Source organism: Helianthus annuus, chromosome 9 (assembly GCF_002127325.2).
Source record: "Helianthus annuus cultivar XRQ/B chromosome 9, HanXRQr2.0-SUNRISE, whole genome shotgun sequence".
NCBI lineage: Eukaryota > Viridiplantae > Streptophyta > Magnoliopsida > Asterales > Asteraceae > Helianthus > Helianthus annuus.
In genome coordinates, this window is record NC_035441.2 from 117,892,379 (window position 1) to 117,914,770 (window position 22,392).

Here is a 22,392-nt window from a genome sequence, read left to right on the forward strand (position 1 = left end):
GACAGATTTTTGAAGTAATACAGACTTTTGAACTCATCAGTGGTTATGGCAGACTTTTAAGGATTTTAATGAAAACTTCATTTTTAGCTATTTTTAAGGATAGATTTTTGATTTTCTGAAAATATTTTAATGCTTTTATTCATAGAAAAACAGGATTTTGCCTGTTATTCCATGTTTAGCATGCCAATCCTAGAGATCAAAGTTTCAAAGGTGGATGTGTCTAATGCTTTGGTTAGCACATCTGCCAGCTGATCCTTAGTTGGGACATAATGCAGAGAAATCAAACCTTTTTCATAGCAATCTCTCACAAAGTGATGTCTGATGTCAATGTGTTTGGTGGTTGAATGAGAAACTGGATTTTTGATGATATTTTCTGCTGCCTGGCTGTCCAACATGAGTGCTGTCTTCAAGGCAGTGATACCAAAATCCAGCAACTGATTTTGAAGCCAGAGCAGTTGGGCTGTACAGCTTGCAGCAGCTATATATTCTGCCTCAGCAGTGGATGTGGAAACAGCTGCTTGCTTTTTGCTTTGCCAAGACACTAAGCAATTGCCTAGGAATTGGCACCCTCCTGAAGTGGACTTCCTTGTTTTGTCACATCCAGCAAAGTCACTATCTGAGAAACCTGAAAGCTCAATTTTACCATCAGCTGGATACCAGATACCAAGTGTGGGAGCACCTTTGAGGTATCTGAACATCCTTTTTACAGCAATAAGGTTTGACTTTCTAGGGGCTGATTGGGATCTTGCACAGACACATGTTGCAAACATGATGTCTGGTCTAGATGCAGTTAGGTACAGTAAAGACCCAATCATGCTTCTATATAAGGTCTGATCAACCAATTCATCCTTCTCATCAAACATGACTAGTTTATTGGTTGCAATGGGTGTACTGCATGGCTTACAATCATCCATATCAAATTTCTTTAAAAGTTCTTTGGCATATTTGCCTTGATGGATAAAGGTGCCATTTTGCAGTTGTTTTACTTGGAGACCAAGAAAACACTGGAGTTCACCCATTGCACTCATTTCAAACTCAGCTGTCATGAGTTGCCTAAACTCTTCACACATTTTGTTACATGTGCTTCCAAAAATGATGTCATCCACATAAATTTGGACAATCATCAAGTCCTTCCCTCTCCATTTTAAAAACAGTGTTCTATCATTTCCGCCTCTGGTGAAACCAATGGAAAGTAGAAAGGTGGAAAGAGTTTCATACCAGGCCCTTGGTGCTTGTTTCAGGCCATACAAAGCTTTGTTCAGCTTGTAGACATGATTTGGATTAAATGGATCCTCAAAGCCTGGAGGTTGACAAACATAAACCTCTTCTTGAATCTTACCATAGAGGAATGCACATTTTATGTCCATTTGATACACCTTGATGTTGTGGTTGACAACAAAGGCCAGAAAGAGTCTGATAGCTTCAAGTCTTGCTACAGGGGCAAATGTTTCATCATAGTCAATGCCCTCTTCTTGTCTGTAACCTTGAACCACAAGCCTGGCTTTATTCTTGACAACAATGCCCCTTTCATCAGTTTTGTTTTTGAAGACCCACTTTGTGCCAATATACACCTTCTGGCAGTGGTACAAGCTCACATACTTGTTGTCTTTTGAACTGTTGGAGCTCCTCTTGCATGGCTTCTACCCAGCTGTTGTCTTTCAGTGCCTCTTGGTACTTGACTGGCTGATGGAGTGATAGAGAACCAACAAAAAGACAAATGTTTTGGGATTGACTTCTTGTGAGCACCCCTTCATTGATGTTGCCAATAATTTGATCTGGTGGATGAGATTTCAAGAAGATTAACTATCCTTGGTATGGAACAATGGCATATTGTGGTGAGGGCTGCAGATGTGAATCATCTGAGCTAGCCACTGCTGGTGACTTTGATGATCCAGCAGTGGCTTCAAAACTACTGCTGCATCCTTCCACTGCTGTGAACCCAGCAGTACTTGTCATGATCAGCAGTGCTTGACTCAAGGCAGTAGATTGGGCAGCAGGGCTTTAGTTCTTCATCAGTCTTTGACTTGATCAGCAGTTATAGGTTAGCAGTTTGTATGATCAGTAGATAGGAGGTCAGCAGATGTTGAAACCACTTTCAAGGGGAGAGACTTGTATGCATAACATCTGCTTATTCCGGATCCACTGACCTGATCTAGTTTTGGCTTTAATTATCTGTTTCTCTGGTAGGGTTCAATCCCAACAAACGTTAAACTCTGTTCCGAATAGTTCACCGGCCGGATTTGGGTGATTCCTGTCCGAGTAGGAGAAACAAGTAAGAATGAGGGTTCTATGGTTCAACCTCTTGTTAAAACACCTCGATATAACGACAAACGATCAGAACAGCCAAGTGTTAGACGAACAAGCTGATCAGGTCAGGATGCTGACTGATCAGACTGCTGTCCGAACGGACAGCCAGCCGATCGGACAGTCAGCCGATCGACCGGGCCAGCCGATCGACTAGCACATGGTCCCACACTTGAGCAATTCATTGAAGTCTAGTTTTGAACGAACTGTTGTTCGATCGGACTACCGTCCGATTGGATTACTCTTCGGATCATGAGATACTATGCTTCAACACTTAGTCGATTTTTCAACTTGTACAATGCACTAGGAGTGCCACCCGATCGAATAGCCGTCCGATCAGGTGACACCCTGCCAAGAACTTGTCTGCTGAAGTACCTAACCGATCGGTTAGCCGGATCGAACAACTGTCCGATCGACTGACCTGAAAGGTAAAGATACTTCAATGTTTTCAAATGCTACAACGAAAACTTCAAAAGTCAAACCATCATACACAAACACATCCTTCTCAGAGGAAGAAACAATCCACTCGAACAGCCATCCGATCGGCCTATCGACCGACCGGACAGCTGTCCGAACGGACTGTCAAGCCGAACGGCCAGCCGTCCGATCGGACAACCGTCCAATCGACCAGCTGTCCGACCCTCTGACATTTGTTTTCCGTTTTATGCGTTGCTTATCGTTATGATATCGAACTATTCAGGCTAACCCTACTCTCAAGTGCTCCCTTCAATCCATCAATCACTGTGAGTATACTCGAACCCTTTTTGCTTTAGCACTTTTGGGTGTTACATACGTTACTTATTCTAAACCACAATCGATCACACTACTCAATTACTTTAAACGCTAACCGTTACCGCATGTATTACGTGACTAAATGAATGCTTGTTGTTATGTTTACACGTGGAATGCTGTCTACCTGCCTTAACGACGATAGTACTATAGTTTGGACTCAGCACCCGTTCACACGGGGGTTGTTAAGGACAATTACTTGCATGGATTACAGTGATAATCATGTATTGAGAACTGCCTCGGGCAGTCAACCCGCAGTCATTGGTATCGATAGATCCATGTCGATAATTAACATGCTTCGTTTTCCTCTGTGTACGTGCTGGTTATGCGTAAACTATTTCAAACTCTATATGCTATTATCAAACTTGTATGCTCACCTTTACATTTTATGTATTGACTTTATTTCAACGTATGTGACAGGTGTTTAAGATGCTTATCTGCTAGGAAAGCGAGGCTAGAATAAAGCTCTAGAGCCCAACAAATAGTTGTCTGTAGTGGTCAAATTATGGGTCTCTAGAAGCAGATAAACAATTGATGTATTTATATTTAAATCTGAGTTGTCGGAACAGAATATTTGACTAGATGTTATCTGTAATAATTTGTTTGCTATTTGAGGTACGGTATGGGACGTATTATATAAATTGAATAGTAATGATAGTTGTTATGGAAACTTCTGGACAATCTGTTTCGCTCAGTGCCATGCCCTGATGATTCCGCCATCGGTTGGGGTGTGACAGATTGGTATCAGAGCCATAACTATAGGGAATTACGCTAGACACGACCTAGTCCGGGTCGATGTCTTAGAGACCTAGACTATAGTTAGGAACCAACAGACCAAGTTTATGTGCTATCTCTCGCTTACTCTACACTATCACTGCACTCGATTTTTCAAGAGGTTTAGTCGAGATTAGGTGTGAAAACCGCAAACTCTCGACTAAGTTGCTTGATCACTGCTGTTTTATCAAACTTATCAATGACTTCTTCATTATTTCTTTTAATAATGAACGCTTGTTCTACGGGAGATTATACCAAATCAGGAGTGAAATCCATATTTTGATGAATAATCTCCTCTATTTTTACCAAAATCAAGGAAAAGTTGTCAAGCCAGGGGTGAAACCCTAACCTTGCCAGCTTGCCCGTGATTTTACCAAAACTCTCACCAAGGCCTCGACGGACTCCAACGAACTGAACTCACGAGTATGGCTCAAGGGATGTGCGCCGAATGCCCAAGAATCGAGGCAGAGGCCGATTCCGAAAGTCGAAATGTGATGACAAGTTCTTGAGAATAGTCGAATCGCTTTGGGTAGTCAATGTCTAATAGCCGCAGACAATCTATTTCTCGATTTTATGTGTTTCGATTCTGAGCTCGCAATTGCCAACTCTGACACCCATCGATTTTATGGGTAGTTTATGTGTTTATATGGTTTTGTGCTTATTTGTTAGTGTTTTGAGATACCACTGGTTTCGATTTAACACCTCTTTCTTCCGCTGATCTCACAACACTCGCCACATCTCGCTGACAAGTCGCTACAATCTAGACGAATTATGCTGCGATATACGCTTATACTATACTCGACATGCCATACGATTATGCTTTACTACTCGATATGCTATATCTACAAACGACACGCGAGCTTTGAATGATAGGTTTCTGTATTCTGACTGCATCTGTGATTAAATGTGTATGTGCTTCTGTGTTTATGTGTCTCTGTGCTCTACGTGCCTACGTGCTTATGTGCTTCTGTGACTACGTGAATCTGTGGTTATGTGCTTATGTGTTTATGCGATACGTATTTCGACGTGTTCCTAAGCTTTAGTAAGTAGTAGACGTGTGAGGTGAGATTCGATTTTGATGTGTCTGAGACCTACGACGATGTCTGTTGCAGACCATGTCGTCATCTGGACACCGAACCCCACTTACCCGCCAAGAAAAGAGAGACAGACGTCTTGCTGCTATCATCGCCAAACAAGTAGCAAAAGCTGTGAGCGATGTCTATGAAAACATCAGCAAATCATCTGAGGAGTCGAGAACTAAAGCTCCCAAAGATGCTACCAAGACTGTTTTCAGTTTCAAACAGTTTAAGGCATGCGGACTAAAGGAATTCACCGGAGAAGATGGCCTAATAGCTATGTTTCAATGGTTTGATTCCATCGAAGTCACTCTGCGCCAAAGCGACTGTCCAGAAAATCTCCGTACCCTAAACGCAACCGGCGTCTTCCAGTCCTGAGCTATAGACTGGTGGACGGCCGAGCGAAACAAACGTGGGAATGATGTAGCTAATGAGCTGACATGGAAAGAGCTGAAAGCCATTATGATGGACGAATTCTGCCCTCCCCATGAACGCCAAAAGCTGGAGGACGAGTTTTGGAACATTAAGCAGAAGGATGGAGATAACGCAGCCCTAACTGCTCGCTTTAAACAGCTCAGCATCATTTGTCCCGATCAAGTCAAGACGTCAGACATGGCCATCAAGAAGTACATTCGAGCTCTACCAGATTGTGTTGCCGATTTTGTTCACGCCGCGAAGACCTCATCGATTGAAGAGACTTACTTGCTTGCCGCCGAGATCAACGACAAGCGAGTAAAAGTTGGTTTCTGGGATAAGCCCTCCAAGTCTCTGCATCAAGCCACCACTGCACCAACCGCCGAAGCCGCCACTGCTCAACCATCCAAGTCATCACGCCGCAAGAAGAAGCAAAACAACAACAGCAGCTCCAACAACAAGAACTGTGTTGTCACTACCACTGCTCCTCCTCTGCAGGCCGTACCGGCTCAGCAGCAGTCTCATCATCGACCAGCACCAGTTACTCAAGCGCTGCCAGCAAAGCGTGCTTACACAGGTCCCCACCCGCTCTGCCCGACATGCTCGTATCATCATCCGGTGGGTCTTGCCTATCGTTTCTACGCTCATTGCAATTTGTACGGTCATTTCACTGCCAACTGTCGCTATGGTCCCCGTAACACCGCAGCTCCTGCCATTGCTCATCAAGCTCTACTCCCAGCCCCGCAAGGCCAACACGCAGCTCAAGCACCCGCGATCAATGCTCGAGTCTGTTTTGCATGTGGTGACCAACCACTTTGCAAACATGTGCCCGAACAGGGTGGTGAAGCAAGAGCCCCAGCAGCAGCAGCAACCTCAACAGCATCAACAACATCAACAAGCAGCACGCGCAAGAACCTTCAACATCAATGCTAGTCAAGCCCAGGCTAACAACAACGTGGTTAATGGTACGTTCCTCGTGAATGGTATTTATGCATCATGTTTGTTTGATACTGGAGCCGATAACTGCTTTGTGTCGTTTGAAATCGAGAAGCTCCTTAGTCGTAAACGCTCTTATCTCCCCTCGTCATTCGAAGTTGAAGTCGCCACTGGAAGAACTTTCGCCGTTAATTCTGTTCTTCGTGATTGTACTCTCGAGCTCAACAATCACATCTTCCCAATCGACCTCATTCCGATGCAGCTCGGAAGTTTTGACGTCATAGTAGGCATGGACTTTCTTCGCGAAAACCATGCTGAAGTTGTGTGCTTCGACAAGATGATTCGATTCTCACTCGCGAATGGTAATTTATTATGTGTCTATGGCGAAACTGCTTCGAAAGGTCTTAAGCTCATGTCGTGTGTTCAAGCTAGCAAGTATCTCCGCAAGGAATACAGAGCTTTCTTGGCTAACATTGTAGTAGCGGAGAAAGAAAAGAAAGAAATGGCGGTAGACCAGGTACCTGTTGTTTGTGAATTCCCTCACGTGTTTCCTGATGATCTCCCAGGACTCCCGCCAAGTCGTGATATCGACTTCCGTATCGACCTCATTCCTGGAGCTAACCCCGTAGCCAAAGCCCCTTATCGACTCGCGCCATCCGAAATGCGGAAACTATCGATCCAACTCCAGGAATTACTTGAAAAACGCTTTATTCGCCCGAGCACCTCTCCTTGGGGCGCACCAGTCCTTTTCGTCAAAAAGAAGGATGGGCCGTTCAGGATGTGTATCGACTACTGGGAATTGAATAAGTTAACCATCAAGAACCGTTATCCCCTACCCCGTATCAACGATTTATTTGACCAGCTGCAAGGTGCTACGTGTTTCTCGAAGATCGATCTACGCTCAGGCTATCACCAGCTACGCATCCAGGAAGAAGATATACCTAAAACCGCTTTTCGCACTCGTTACGACCACTATGAGTTCGTTGTTATGCCTTTTGGTCTAACCAACGCACCCGTGGTTTTCATGGATCTGATGAATCACGTGTGTAAACCTTATCTCGACCGTTTCGTCATCGTGTTCATCAACGATGTCTTGATCTATTCCAAATCGAAAGCCGAACACGCGCAACATCTACGTTTGGTTCTTGAGTTACTCCAGGGGAACCGACACTATGCCAAGTTCTCCAAGTGCGAATTCTGGTTAGAAGAAGTTCAGTTTCTGGGTCACATCGTGAATAGTCAAGGTATCCATGTCGATCCTGTGAAGATTGAAGCAGTTAAGAGTTGGATTACGCCAAAGAACCCGTCTGAAGTCCGTTCTTTTCTCGGATTAGCGGGCTAGTATCGACGATTTATCGAAGGATTCTCTAAGATCGCTGTGCCGCTTACCGCTTTTACGCATAAAGACAGGTCTTTTGTTTGGGGAACTGAACAAGTGTCTGCTTTCCAAACCCTCAAGTACAAGCTTTGCAATGCTCCTGTTCTCACATTGCCCGATGGGAATGACGGTTTCATTGTCTACTGTGATGCTTCCAACCTTGGTCTTAGTTGTGTTCTCATGCAACGAAACAAGGTTATAGCCTACGCTTCTCGACAGCTCAAAATCCACGAGAAGAACTATACAACCCATGATCTCGAGCTAGGCGCAGTTGTTTTTGCATTAAAGATTTGGCGACACTACCTGTATGGTACCAAGTGTACGATCTTCACCGATCACAGGAATTTACAACATATCTTTGATCAGAAAGAACTTAATATGCGTCAACGCCGATGGGTAGAACTCTTCAACGATTACGACTATGAGATTCGATATCACCCAGGCAAGGCAAATGTCATTGCCGACGCGCTCAGCAGACGGAGCTATTTGCTCAGCACTCGTAATACCCAAGCCCAACACGATCTCGAAACCCTCATCCGTGAAGCCCAACATGCTTGTTTTAATGAACGCACCTTGAAGAAGGAGAGAATCTATCACGATGGAGCTCAACTTGTAAGCAAATCGAATGGGATCTTCTATTTTCTGGACCGAATTTGGATCCCTAAGCGGACCGAATTGCGAAAGATTTTAATGGACGAATCCCACAAATGCCGGTATTCTATTCATCCCGGTGCCGATAAAATGTACCAGGATATTCGCTACAAGTACTGGTGGACGGGCATGAAAAGGGATATCGCTCTCTGTGTCGGAAGATGCCTGACTTGTGCAAGAGTCAAGGCTGAACATCAAAGACCCTCTGGCTTACTCGAATGTAACACCCATAATAATTTTTAACATTTACATAACATTAAAGTAAGCATTTTATATGAAAAATGCCACTTAACAAAAACTTTTACATCATAAGTATTTAAACATGTTTACAACATCCAAAACATCGTTAAAAGTGTTTACATAATCCACTTTTATTAAAAGAAAACTAGATCGAATGCGGAAGCTTCATTGAGAGGTGTGTTCGGTTCTTGCTTGTGGCTTGATCTTCATGCGGAAGCATATAACATTCACCTAGAATCAAAACCAACAAAAAGTTAGTTTTGATAGTTTATTTACAAGTTAATACAAGTCCCATGTATCAAACAATTAAAATAACAAGGATTTGCAGGTTTTACACCCGTCGCGTGCCGTAATCGAAACTATGCTCAAAACGGATTCGATTAACTATGATATGCAAAATTCAGCAAAAGTGACTGGGCTCTACCGTAACTTACGGTAGCCACCGTAAGTTACGGTAGCCACTGGGCAAAACTGGTCTGCCGTAAGGCAGTAGAAAACTGCCGTAACAATTTATTCGCTACCGTAAGTTACGGTGGCTACCTTAACTTACGGTAGCTTTCAAACTTAACATCTGAATTCACAAATTAATAGGCTTCGAGCCCTTGGCTTTAAAATTCATTTTTAAAGACTTTTGACCTGTTCGAGTTTTTTAAACCACAAGCTTGTTTCTAATTAACCATTAAGCATACATCAACATGTTTATCTCAAACTCTTTAATTCGGTTTTGTAAATTTTATGAATTACGCAGCTAGTACCCAATCTATGCGCATAATTCTTTTGACCTATTTCGAAGATTTAAACTTTTTAAGTTTAAATCTTTCCCCTTGGTTATGCACAATCTACTGTATACTCATCTATAACCCACAATATGCGTACCTGGTTCGGATCAACATATTGACCCGTTTTAATACCTTGTCTCAATAATCGCTAATTCATAGCATCGCTAATTCATAGGCCGATTTATCCTGTGTGCATAAAACTCCACAAACACTTATTAGTCGTTAATTGTTAAATGGTATCAACATTACCATTTGACCCGTTTGGTCTAAACGACCAAACATTTCGCGCTTATATTTGACTAGATCACCATTTTACCCTTTTTATTCGTTTAAGCTTACTTAGAAAGTAGCCATTCAAAAACTCATTTTTATTTATGTCATCCCATGACCAAATTACCATTTCACCCATTTTTACCATTAAACATGGTTTTTCGTCTTTTGATACGTTCCGACCCGTATCTTTTCGTGTCAAAATCATAATTTGAATATAACCTGGTCGTATTTATAATCTATAGATAAATACATATCCTACGATAAAGGTGTAAGCTTTACTTACCTCGCATCCAAACTATGCCTTACTTTTCCTTATTGATTTGTTTGACCCGCTTCGTCCTCAAGCTTCCACCTAGCTCGTTTAGCGTCAAACTAACATCATCATTCACAAGGTGGTTAGATTAGTCATTAACTAATACGACTATTCCACCTTACGTATTTTCTATGTCGAAATCATTATTCGACTTCGTCATTGGTTAATTTTAACTTTCTACTAGTTAACTACCTCTAATCATATGATACGTGAAATTAACTAAAATCTACATTGTGATTAGATTCCGTATTATCACGTATCACCCCCTAATTGAATCAATTAGGAAATTACGCGTTTCATTCATAGTTTCAACATATGAACATTGTGGGCATAATTTATAACATCAACAATCAAGTTTTGTATCACAGAAAATAGGCTGTTTTTGTTGACCTGTTTAACCTGTTTGCAAGTCTTCAAAAATTATGATTTTTTTATGTGGTGTACCACTCGGAGGGTTAGACCTTGTGTTGAAATTTCAAGATCTAACTCTTTACCAAAAATTCGTAAAAATTCATTAACTAAGCTGCAATCAGATTCGTCACTTCTGACTGCAGCTTACGGAAAAATTCATTTAAAATTCCTCGTTTATCCGATTGACGAAATTCCAATTGGCGATTTTTCTAATCACTTAGCACTTTCTACAGTACAAATTTGAGGTCATAACTCAATTCCTAAATTGAGTTATGACATTCGTAATGGGCTGCAAATTCTGCCAGAAAACGCAGCTTGAACCTTTGATACGGGAAAATTCATAAAACGCTCAATTTTCGTCGAAAAATGCGATTCCAGTGAGGTTTTAAAGATATTTCCTGGAATTACATTTTAGACTCAAGAAACACATGATTTTATCAGGTTTTGTCCAGGTTACAGCCAATACAAATCGGCTGTAAATTCTGATCAAGAATCGTTTGAATTCAGCTTTCAGTTTAAGCTTGTTCTTGACATCATAACACTATTCTTTTGCAATTAAAACGCTAAAAACATCTCATACATGAATTTGGTATCAACAAAAACTTGAGCTAAGCATGATTTCAACATATACTTGTCTAGGGTTTACTCCTAGACACTACTATGTTCCTATTCTATCCATATAACAAACATGCAACCATCAATTTCGAATTTTCTAAGATCACCCAGAAATTCAACTAGAGATTTCTCATGAAATTCACATACCTTATGACTCCTTTTGACGAGGTAATCACGATTCCATGTTCAGATTTTGATTTCAACTTGGATTGAGCCTTCAATTTGTGGGTTTAGTGAATTTTAGGGTTTTGAGGATGAGGGAGGTCGCCCTCTCCTGTTCTTGATCGACCAGACATCCAAATGGGGGTGTTTGGTTTTGTTTTTAATTAAAACTAATAATATAAGTTTCAATTTTAACAACATAGGCCTCTCCACTTTTGTTAATCATATAGTTTGGTTATTTTAGCCATATTTGTTCTATTATGTCGAGACGCCAACTAACTAGGTTAATATTCCTAGTTACTTGGTGGGTCCGGGAGTTATAACCCGTTTTTATTTTAAGTCCCGTTAACTCGGGCTCTTATAGACTCAATTTCCTTAAAATTTTGATTCGTTTGTATTTAATATTAGGATTTCTTATTTAAATCCAAATAATTACCGGGTTATTTTTACTACTAACGGCAATTTACCCGTCCTTTAGTATTAACGGAGTATGATTACCAAACCCGTTTTCGGGGTGTTACAAGTCTACCTCCCTTAGAGAGGTTTCGTCCTCGAAACCTTTTCTTACATAATTCATTGAGTTTAAACTCAATGTATTTGACCCGAGAAATCTTTTAAACATTACTTACACTTTTAACCAATTGTTATTACTACCAGATAAGTATGGTAACATATTTTTGGTCACTAATTATCTACGTATCTCATAAGACATAGTGCAACTTGAAATAACGTAATCTCTTTATTTCCACTAGTTTAGTTAACTTAGCGATATCCATCGCTTTCGTATACTATCGAATTCTTTATGAATCCGTTACTTTGACCCGTTTAAGGTCTTTAGTGAAATCTTTCACTTTTAGCAACAAATTCTTTTGTTTTCAAATTTATTTATTAGGTTCAATTATACCAAATCTACCGCTTACGAGCAAACCGAATTTCTTGATTTGAATTGCTGACCTTAACCGGTCTCATTAACTAGACTTATTAGTCCAGTTACTTTTTACCACTCGCTTGGTTATAATGTGATTCTACTTCATATTGCCTTTCTTGCCCGTGATCGTGTCACATCATGTTTGATTTATATCAACCTTTCATTTTTTTTCGAAAAGATCTCTTTTCGAATATATCGTCTTGCGCCTATTAGTGTCAAGACTTGTATCTCTTATTAGAATTTATATTTGTAAGAACGTTATTTCTTATTAAAACTGAAGTTTTAGTTTTAGTATCTTCTTTTTAACTTTTGTCAATTATCCATACCGGGATATCGACAGTCCAAAATTCATTGTTTTACAGTCTTTGTTTTATGCGGGGATCCTCAATTTATTCCTTCGCTTTGTCTAATTAACCCGTAGGTTTTATCACTTTGCCTTATAGGCTATTTTATTAGACTTTCACCTCTTTAAGGCGGGGTCCTTATAATCTGTTTCTTTCTAGTCATGACCCGTGGGTTGTTTTAGTCTCGTAGACCTTTCCATTATTTATAACCCCAAAGGTTAGGTTGATCCCGTAGATCATTCCTTACTCATGTCATTCTTAAAATACATGTTTGGTGTCAAGGCATCCTGTTTTTGTTTAAAATCATTTATTTTCGCCTTGGTATTTTCTTTGACCTTGACCTTAGTCTAAAGCTACATTTGTTTCTTTTCGAACAAATTTTCCGACTTTATGACTTCTCACGTCGCTTATGCGTCGGTTTATTTTATGCTCACCATTTTCCAGTTTACATACATTCATATTTGATTATGTCCCATTACCGGGCTCATTATTCTTTTGTTTTTAACGCTACCACTATTCTGCTTGCGTTTACTCATGTCGTCCGGCATAATATTATATTCGACCCGTTCAACTTTAAAATAGTTGAACATATTTATTCAAAATTTCTTTTACGAAATTTATGGTCATAATTCATAATCCAAGTCCTTTGAATTTTTAACCCGCGTTCACGTTTCTTGGTTTACGCATGTGTTTAATTCTTACCCATTAACCGGTTGTTTTACCGAAGTCGTTATTATTGCAACCCTCCCAGTATGCATTAAGACCTCGCTTCATTTTTTTTTCTGACTTTGTCTTTAAGTTTGAAGTTTTACAAAACGACCCGTAAAGGGACATATTTGTATTTTCCGGGTTCGAGTGTAAGTACACTCCCTCCCAATACTTGTCTAAATCACTTTACATGTTTGCGTTTTCCGGGTTCGAGTGTAAGTACACTCCCTCCCAATACATGTCTAAATCACTTTACATGTTTGCGTTTTCCGGGTTCGAGTGTAAGTACACTCCCTCCCAATACATGTCTAAATCACTTTACATGTTTACGTTTTCTGGGTTCGAGTGTAAGTACACTCCCTCCCAATTCATGTCTAAATCATTTTACATGTTTACGTTTTCTGGGTTCGAGTGTAAGTACACTCCCTCCCAATTCATGTCTAAATCATTTTACATGTTTACGTTTTCTGGGTTCGAGTGTAAGTACACTCCCTCCCAATTCATGTCTAAATCATTTTACATGTTTCTATGTCCCTTCACTCGGGCTCATTATCCTAATGTAATACGCTTCCGTCACTCGGCTGTGCGTTTACATTATTATCAAATATTTTGCTTATCTGATTCATTTGGGTACTTTTTAATTTGTCCCACTCACCCCGTCCTTACTACATCGGGTGTAAGTGTGTCCATCATAATAAGTTCATGGTATCATGTGTTCACTACCTACTTGGCCATAGTAGGCGATCAACACATGACATACATGGCCCTTTTATAACTTTCAGATCACGCCCCATGTAAGTAATAACTCTATTTATTTCTCTTGGAAACAATATCCCGGATAGATTTTTGTATCCGGGTTTTTCCAAGTTTTTAATCTACATATCCAACTTTCAATATCTACGTATTTGTTGCATATTACTATTTGTGCAATTAAATTTAAAATGTGCACCTGGTAATGCTTGCCCTAACGGGCTTCTCTTGCCATTAGCCTTGTTCGCGATCGATACGTGATTTAGGTCATTGGTGAGTATGTTCTACTTGTCGTACTTTGGACCGTTCCCCCGTCAAGTCCGCAATTTGTTAGACTCCCGCTATCTTTAGATGCGAGTGTCCTTCAACTAAAACATTTACAAGAGTTAATAATATCAACTTCAATAATCGTCCGTATTATAATACAAGGCTTTTTCTACTATACGCGTCAACGCGCGTATTTTCATCAACTATATCAATCATTTTAATTAGGGTAACGTGTATTACACGATAACCCTATGTGTTGTTTACAACACTTTAATACGCTAAACCATTAACATACTTGTACTTACCGGATTTGCAATCAAGCCTCAAACCGAACACCTTATTCTTTTAACCTTGGGCTCTGATTACCAACTTGTAACACCCATAATAATTTTTAACATTTACATAACATTAAAGTAAGCATTTTATATGAAAAATGCCACTTAACAAAAACTTTTACATCATAAGTATTTAAACATGTTTACAACATCCAAAACATCGTTAAAAGTGTTTACATAATCCACTTTTATTAAAAGAAAACTAGATCGAATGCGGAAGCTTCATTGAGAGGTGTGTTCGGTTCTTGCTTGTGGCTTGATATTCATGCGGAAACATATAACATTCACCTAGAATCAAAACCAACAAAAAGTTAGTTTTGATAGTTTATTTACAAGTTAATACAAGTCCCATGTATCAAACAATTAAAATAACAAGGATTTGCAGGTTTTACACCCGTCGCGTGCCGTAATCAAAACTATGCTCAAAACGGATTCGATTAACTATGATATGCAAAATTCAGCAAAAGTGACTGGGCTCTACCGTAACTTACGGTAGCCACCGTAAGTTACGGTAGCCAATAGGCAAAACTGGTCTGCCGTAAGGCAGTAGAAAACTGCCGTAACAATTTATTCGCTACCGTAAGTTACGGTGGCTACCTTAACTTACGGTAGCTTTCAAACTTAACATCTGAATTCACAAATTAATAGGCTTCGAGCCCTTGGCTTTAAAATTCATTTTTAAAGACTTTTGACCTGTTCGAGTTTTTTAAACCACAAGCTTGTTTCTAATTAACCATTAGGCATACATCAACATGTTTATCTCAAACTCTTTAATTCGGGTTTGTAAATTTTATGAATTACGCAGCTAGTACCCAATCTATGCGCATAATTCTTTTGACCTATTTCGAAGATTTAAACTTTTTAAGTTTAAATCTTTCCCCTTGGTTATGCACAATCTACTGTATACTCATCTATAACCCACAATATGCGTACCTGGTTCGGATCAACATATTGACCCGTTTTAATACCTTGTCTCAATAATCGCTAATTCATAGCATCGCTAATTCATAGGCCGATTTATCCTGTGTGCATAAAACTCCACAAACACTTATTAGTCGTTAATTGTTAAATGGTATCAACATTACCATTTGACCCGTTTGGTCTAAACGACCAAACATTTCGCGCTTATATTTGACTAGATCACCATTTTACCCTTTTTATTTGTTTAAGCTTACTTAGAAAGTAGCCATTCAAAAACTCATTTTTATTTATGTCATCCCATGACCAAATTACCATTTCACCCATTTTTACCATTAAACATGGTTTTTCGTCTTTTGATACGTTCCGACCCGTATCTTTTCGTGTCAAAATCATAATTTGAATATAACCTGGTCGTATTTATAATCTATAGATAAATACATATCCTACGATAAAGGTGTAAGCTTTACTTACCTTGCATCCAAACTATGCCTTACTTTTCCTTATTGATTTGTTTGACCCGCTTCGTCCTCAAGCTTCCACCTAGCTCGTTTAGCGTCAAACTAACATCATCATTCACAAGGTGGTTAGATTAGTCATTAACTAATACGACTATTCCACCTTACGTATTTTCTATGTCGAAATCATTATTCGACTTCGTCATTGGTTAATTTTAACTTTCTACTAGTTAACTACCTCTAATCATATGATACGTGAAATTAACTAAAATCTACATTGTGATTAGATTCTGTATTATCACGTATCACCCCTAATTGAATCAATTAGGAAATTACGCGTTTCATTCATAGTTTCAACATATGAACATTGTGGGCATAATTTATAACATCAACAATCAAGTTTTGTATCACAGAAAATAGGCTGTTTTTGTTGACCTGTTTAACCTGTTTGCAAGTCTTCAAAAATTATGATTTTTTTATGTGGTGTACCACTCGGAGGGTTAGACCTTGTGTTGAAATTTCAAGATCTAACTCTTTACCAAAAATTCGTAAAAATTCATTAACTAAGCTGCAATCAGATTCGTCACTTCTGACTGTAGCTTACGGAAAAATTCATTTAAAATTCCTCGTTTATCCGATTGACGAAATTCCAATTGGCGATTTTTTCTAATCACTTAGCACTTTCTACAGTACAAATTTGAGGTCATAACTCAATTCCTAAATTGAGTTATGACATTCGTAATGGGCTGCAAATTCTGCCAGAAAACGTAGCCTGAACCTTTGATACGGGAAAATTCATAAAACGCTCAATTTTCGTCGAAAAATGCGATTCCAGTGAGGTTTTAAAGATATTTCCTGGAATTACATTTTCGACTCAAGAAACACATGATTTTATCAGGTTTTGTCCAGGTTACAGCCAATACAAATCGGCTATAAATTCTGATCAAGAATCGTTTGAATTCAGCTTTCAGTTTAAGCTTGTTCTTGACATCATAACACTATTCTTGGTATCAACAAAAACTTGAGCTAAGCATGATTTCAACATATACTTGTCTAGGGTTTACTCCTAGACACTACTATGTTCCTATTCTATCCATATAACAAACATGCAACCATCAATTTCGAATTTTCTAAGATCACCCAGAAATTCAACTAGAGATTTCTCATGAAATTCACATACCTTATGACTCCTTTTGACGAGGTAATCACGATTCCATGTTCAGATTTTGATTTCAACTTGGATTGAGCCTTCAATTTGTGGGTTTAGTGAATTTTAGGGTTTTGAGGATGAGGGAGGTCGCCCTCTCCTGTTCTTGATCGACCAGACATCCAAATGGGGGTGTTTGGTTTTGTTTTTAATTAAAACTAATAATATAAGTTTCAATTTTAACAACATAGGCCCCTCCACTTTTGTTAATCATATAGTTTGGTTATTTTAGCCATATTTGTTCTATTATGTCGAGACGCCAACTAACTAGGTTAATATTCCTAGTTACTTGGTGGGTCACGGGAGTTATAACCCGTTTTTATTTTAAGTCCCGTTAACTCGGGCTCTTAGAGACTCAATTTACTTAAAACTTTGATTCGTTTGTATTTAATATTAGGATTTCTTATTTAAATCCAAATAATTACCGGGTTATTTTTACTACTAACGGCAATTTACCCGTCCTTTAGTATTAACGGAGTATGATTACCAAACCCGTTTTCGGGGTGTTACATCGAACAACCCCCAATTCCTATATGGAAGTGGGAGAGTATAGCTATGGATTTCATAACCAAACTTCCGCCCACGTCATCAGGTCACGACAGCATTTGGGTTGTCGTTGATCGTTTGACCAAATCAGCTCACTTTTTGCCAATACGGGAAGACTACAAGGTAGAACGACTAGCCCGAATCTACACCGACGAGATCTTTTGTAATCACGGTACGCCTCTGACATCATCTCTGACTGTGATGCTCGGTTTACCTTGCGATTGTGGGAAACGTTTCAAGCAGCTCTTGGTATGTCGCTTAACTTAAGTACCGCATTCCATCCTCAAACCGACGGACATACTGAAAGAACGATCTGTACTCTTGAAGACATGCTCCGTGCGTGTGTCATAGACTTCAGTGGTAATTGGAATAAATACCTGCCGTTAGTCAAATTCTCGTACAACAACAGTTATCATACCAGCATCCAGATGGCACCATTCGAGGCCCTATATGGAAGGAGATGTCGATCGCCTATTGTGTGGCACGAGATCGGTCACTTGCAATTAACCGGTCCTGAGCTATTGCAAGAAACGACTGACAAAGTCCTCCAAATTCGAGAAAACTTGTTGAAAGCTCGAAGTAGACAGAAAAGTTATGCCGATAGAAGACGCAAGCCCCTGGAATTTGACGTTGGCGACTACGTACTCCTAAAGGTATCACCTTGGAAGAGTGTGGTCAGATTCGGTAGGAAAGGGAAACTAGCGCCTCGATATGTTGGACCTTTTAAGATTTTGGAAAGGATCGGAAAAGTCGCCTACAGACTCGAACTACCGGAGGAACTTAGTAACGTCCACCCGACTTTCCATGTGTCAAATCTCCGAAAATGCCTGGCTGAACAGGACTGATTGTACCTCTTGACGACCTTCAAATAAACGAAACGCTACACTTCGTGGAGAAGCCTGTCGAAATCATGGATCGCCAAACCAAGCAACTCAGACGCTCGCGCATTCCTATTGTGAAAGTCCGATGGGAAGGCAAACGAGGCGCAAAGTTCACTTGGGAACTCGAAAGCGACATGAAGGCGAATTACCCGCAGTTGTTTAAGTGAAAGTCTAGAGAGAGAAAGTAGCAAAAGGTGATTCACAGTGTTGTGCAGCTTTCAGCCTAATTTCTGGACGAAATTCCCTAAACAAGGGGAGGCTGTAACACCCCGTGTTACCGAAAGTTAAAGTCAAAGTCAAGATTGACTCCTTTGACCGTAGTTAGTCTATTCTATGTTTATGTTTACGTAAGTTGTATTATGTGGAGTAATTAAGTGCAATCGAATTAATCGAAGTTTATTTATCGATGTGAACCACTTTATGACTGTGAATAATAGGAAGTAACAATGCGATAAAGTCAATTAATCAATAATCGAGCTAATCTAATCATCATAGAACTTGAGACTCGAATTACGCGAATTTTGGTGTTAATATACGTGTGTGTGTGCCTTATGTGTTACTTGTGCGTGTTTAGTTTATGTTATGTGTGGTAATCAATCGAAACTCGACTCGAAATCGAAACTCAATCGAACTCAATCTGAATCGAATCATGATAATTGGTGGAGAAGAGATAGCGCGAGATATAGATGATTGTATGTTAGATATAGTGGTAGGGATTAAAAGTAATTTGAATAGGAAACTCTATCGTATTCTCATCAATCACAATCGAGATCGAAAAATCAAAAATCGTCGCACCGAACACTTGAATCGTGCAGCTGAACGATCAGGCTACCAACCGATCGAACAGTCAGCTGATCCGACTGCTGTCCGATCGGACAGGCTGTCCGATCGTGCTGCCTAACCGATCGGCCAGCACTTTCCTCTTATGGCATCCTATAAATACCCCTTGTCACTCTCAAACTTTCTACTTTTGGAAACCTCTGACCAACCTGCTCGTGCTCCCCTCCTTTTCTCAGATTCCTTCCGATTCCGGTAAGATTTCATCCTAAATCTTGTACTTTCTTGATCTACACGCACTCCTACACATTTCTATCTTTCAAATCTTGATTTCTAACCATGAAATCATCAAGATTCAAGTGTTCTAGGATGATGTCATCATGGTATTCTTGAAGAACTTCATATTTTGGCCTCAATCCACCAAGAATCACTTAGATATAGCCGATTTCCACATAATCAAACAAGGATCTTTCATAGATCTAAACATTTACACGGTGAAAAGGATTGAAAGATGGTTTTCCAACTTTCTTTCAACTCTTTTACACTCAATGCCTTTAAACCGATAGAAACGGAGCTTGTGCCGACTTGCTAATCATTCCGGTGGTTGCATGACTCAAGATCCGGATTCTATCCACGAGGTTCACCGATTTCGGGTTGAACGTTAAACTCTGTTCCGAACAGTTCACCGGCCGGATTTCGGTGATTCCTGTCTGAGCAGGAGAAACAAGTAAGAACGAGGGTTCTATGGTTCAACCTGTTGTCAAAACACCTCGATATAACGACAAACGATCATAACAACCAAGTGTTAGACGAACAGGCTGATCAGGTCAGGATGCTGACCGATCGGACTGCTGCCGATCGGACAGTCAGCCGATCGACCGGGCCAGCCGATCGGCTAGCACATGGTCCCACACTTGAGCAATTTATTAAAGTCTAGTATTGAACGAACTGCTGTTCGATCGGACTACCGTCCGATTGGATTACTCTTCGGATCATGAGATACTATGCTTCAACACTTAGTCGATTTTTCAACGTGTTCAATGCACTAGGAGTGCCACCTGATCGAATAGCCGTCCGATCAGGTGACACCCTGCCAAGAACTTGTCTGCTGAAGTACCTAACCGATCGGTTAGCCGGATCGAACAACCGTCCGATCGACCGACCTGAAAGGTAAAGATACTTCAATGTTTTCAAATGCTACAACGAAAACTTCAAAAGTCAAACCATCCGACCGACCGGACAGCTGTCCGAACGGACTGTCAAGCCGAACGGCTAGCCGTCCGATCGGACAACCGTTCGATCGACCAGCTGTCCGAGCCTCCGACATTTGTTTTCTTTTTTACGCGTTGCTTATCGATATGATATCGAACTATTCAGGCTAACCCTACTCTCAAGTGCTCCTTTCAATCCATCAATCACTGTGAGTATACTCGAACCCTTTTTACTTTAGCACTTTTGGGTGTTACATACATTACTTATTCTAAACCACAATCGATCACACTACTCAATTACTTTAAACGCTAACCGTTACCGCATGTATTACGTGACTAAATGAATGCTTGTTGTTATGTTTACACGTGGAATGCTGTCTACCTGCCTTAACGACGATAGTACTATAGTTTGGACTCAGCACCCGTTCACACGGGGGTTGTTAAGGACAATTACTTGCATGGATTACGGTGGTAATCATGTATTGCGAACTGCCTCGGGCAGTCAACCCGCAGTAATTGGTATCGATAGATCCATGTCGATAATTAACATGCTTCGTTTTCCTCTGTGTACGTGCTGGTTATGCGTAAACTATTTCGAACTCTATATGCTATTATCAAACTTGTATGCTCACCTTTACATTTTATGTATTGACTTTATTTTAACGTATGTGACAGGTGTTTAAGATGCTTATCTGCTAGGAAAGCGAGGCTAGAATAAAGCTCTAGAGCCCAACAAAAAGTTGTCTGTAGTGGTCAAATTATGGGTCTCTAGAAGCAGATAAACAATTGCTGTATTTATATTTAAATCTGAGTTGTCGGAACAGAATATTTGACTAGATGTTATCTGTAATAATTTGTTTGCTATTTGAGGTACGGTATGGGACGTATTATATAAATTGAATAGTAATGATAGTTGTTATGGAAACTTCTGGACAATCTGTTTCGCTCAGTGCCATGCCCCGATGATTCCGCCATCGGTTGGGGTGTGACAATCATCATCTCCAGCATCATTCATGGGTTGGTCTTTGTTCTGTTCAACATACATTCCGAGTCGAGGATCCCTCCTTTTTCCGCTTTAAAGGCAATGAATCAGGATCCTTTGGGTTCTTACTTGTTGACTCTTCATTTGATACTGAAAGATTGGAAGGAGGATTTCCCATCTTCTCAGTCATAGACTTCAACAACAGAGCCAAATTCTCAGCAGAAATCACAGGTTGAACAGTAGAAACTACAATATCAGCTTCATTTTCAGGAGGAAGTTCTTCATCATCTCCTGAAGCACACATTATCTCTATGCCCTCATCGTCAGAGGTAATAGTGAGAACCTCTGTCTCAGGCTCATCTTCAGCCACACCTTGAACATCATGCTCTTCAACAATCATAGCATTCAAAGGTGCATTGATTTGTGCAGCGTTTACAGGAACATGTTGAACTTGCACTGGTTCAGCAACCACATTTTCAGTCTCAGCAAATTGACCAAACTTCTCCAGAGGAATTAAACCTTCAAATTTCTTTTTTGTACCCTTTTTAGGAGTGAGAGCACCAAAACAAGCAGGACCCATGGGCTTCAACTCCAAAGTGTTGCCAGATCTCACCAACTCTGGGTAACGAGCATTAACAATCATTTGCAAAAATCTTGGATACATGAGAAATTTATCCTTTCAAACTCCTCTCACATTTCTCTTCATGCCTTCAAATATATACTTCGAGTAATTGAAAGGTTCATTTGTTATCAGACAAGTAAGAGCAGCAGACTGTGTGATGTTTAACTGGTCTGTGCCTCCTCGGTTTTCTGTCATGCAAAGAATGAACATGTGCACTAACAAACGCCAATAAGGATGCACAAATTTCTTCACCAAAGACGAGTGCTTTCCTTCATAGCTTAATCGCGGCAAAATTGCTTCCACAGACCCAGCTGGAAGCTCAATTGGATCAGTTTCTTGATCG

At 40.1% G+C, this 22,392-nt stretch overlaps 1 long non-coding RNA gene across 1 annotated transcript; it reads right to left on the reverse strand.

Annotated features, from left to right (window-relative positions):
* Positions 1 to 8,555: 8,555 nt before the first annotated feature.
* LOC110878321 lies at positions 8,556 to 11,309 on the reverse strand. Its single transcript, XR_002557831.2, has 4 exons — positions 11,101 to 11,309; positions 9,898 to 9,986; positions 9,439 to 9,527; positions 8,556 to 8,793 (listed from the first exon to the last, which is right to left on the reverse strand). It is a non-coding gene; the product is annotated as an uncharacterized LOC110878321 (long non-coding RNA).
* Between the last annotated feature and the right edge of the window lie 11,083 nt (positions 11,310 to 22,392).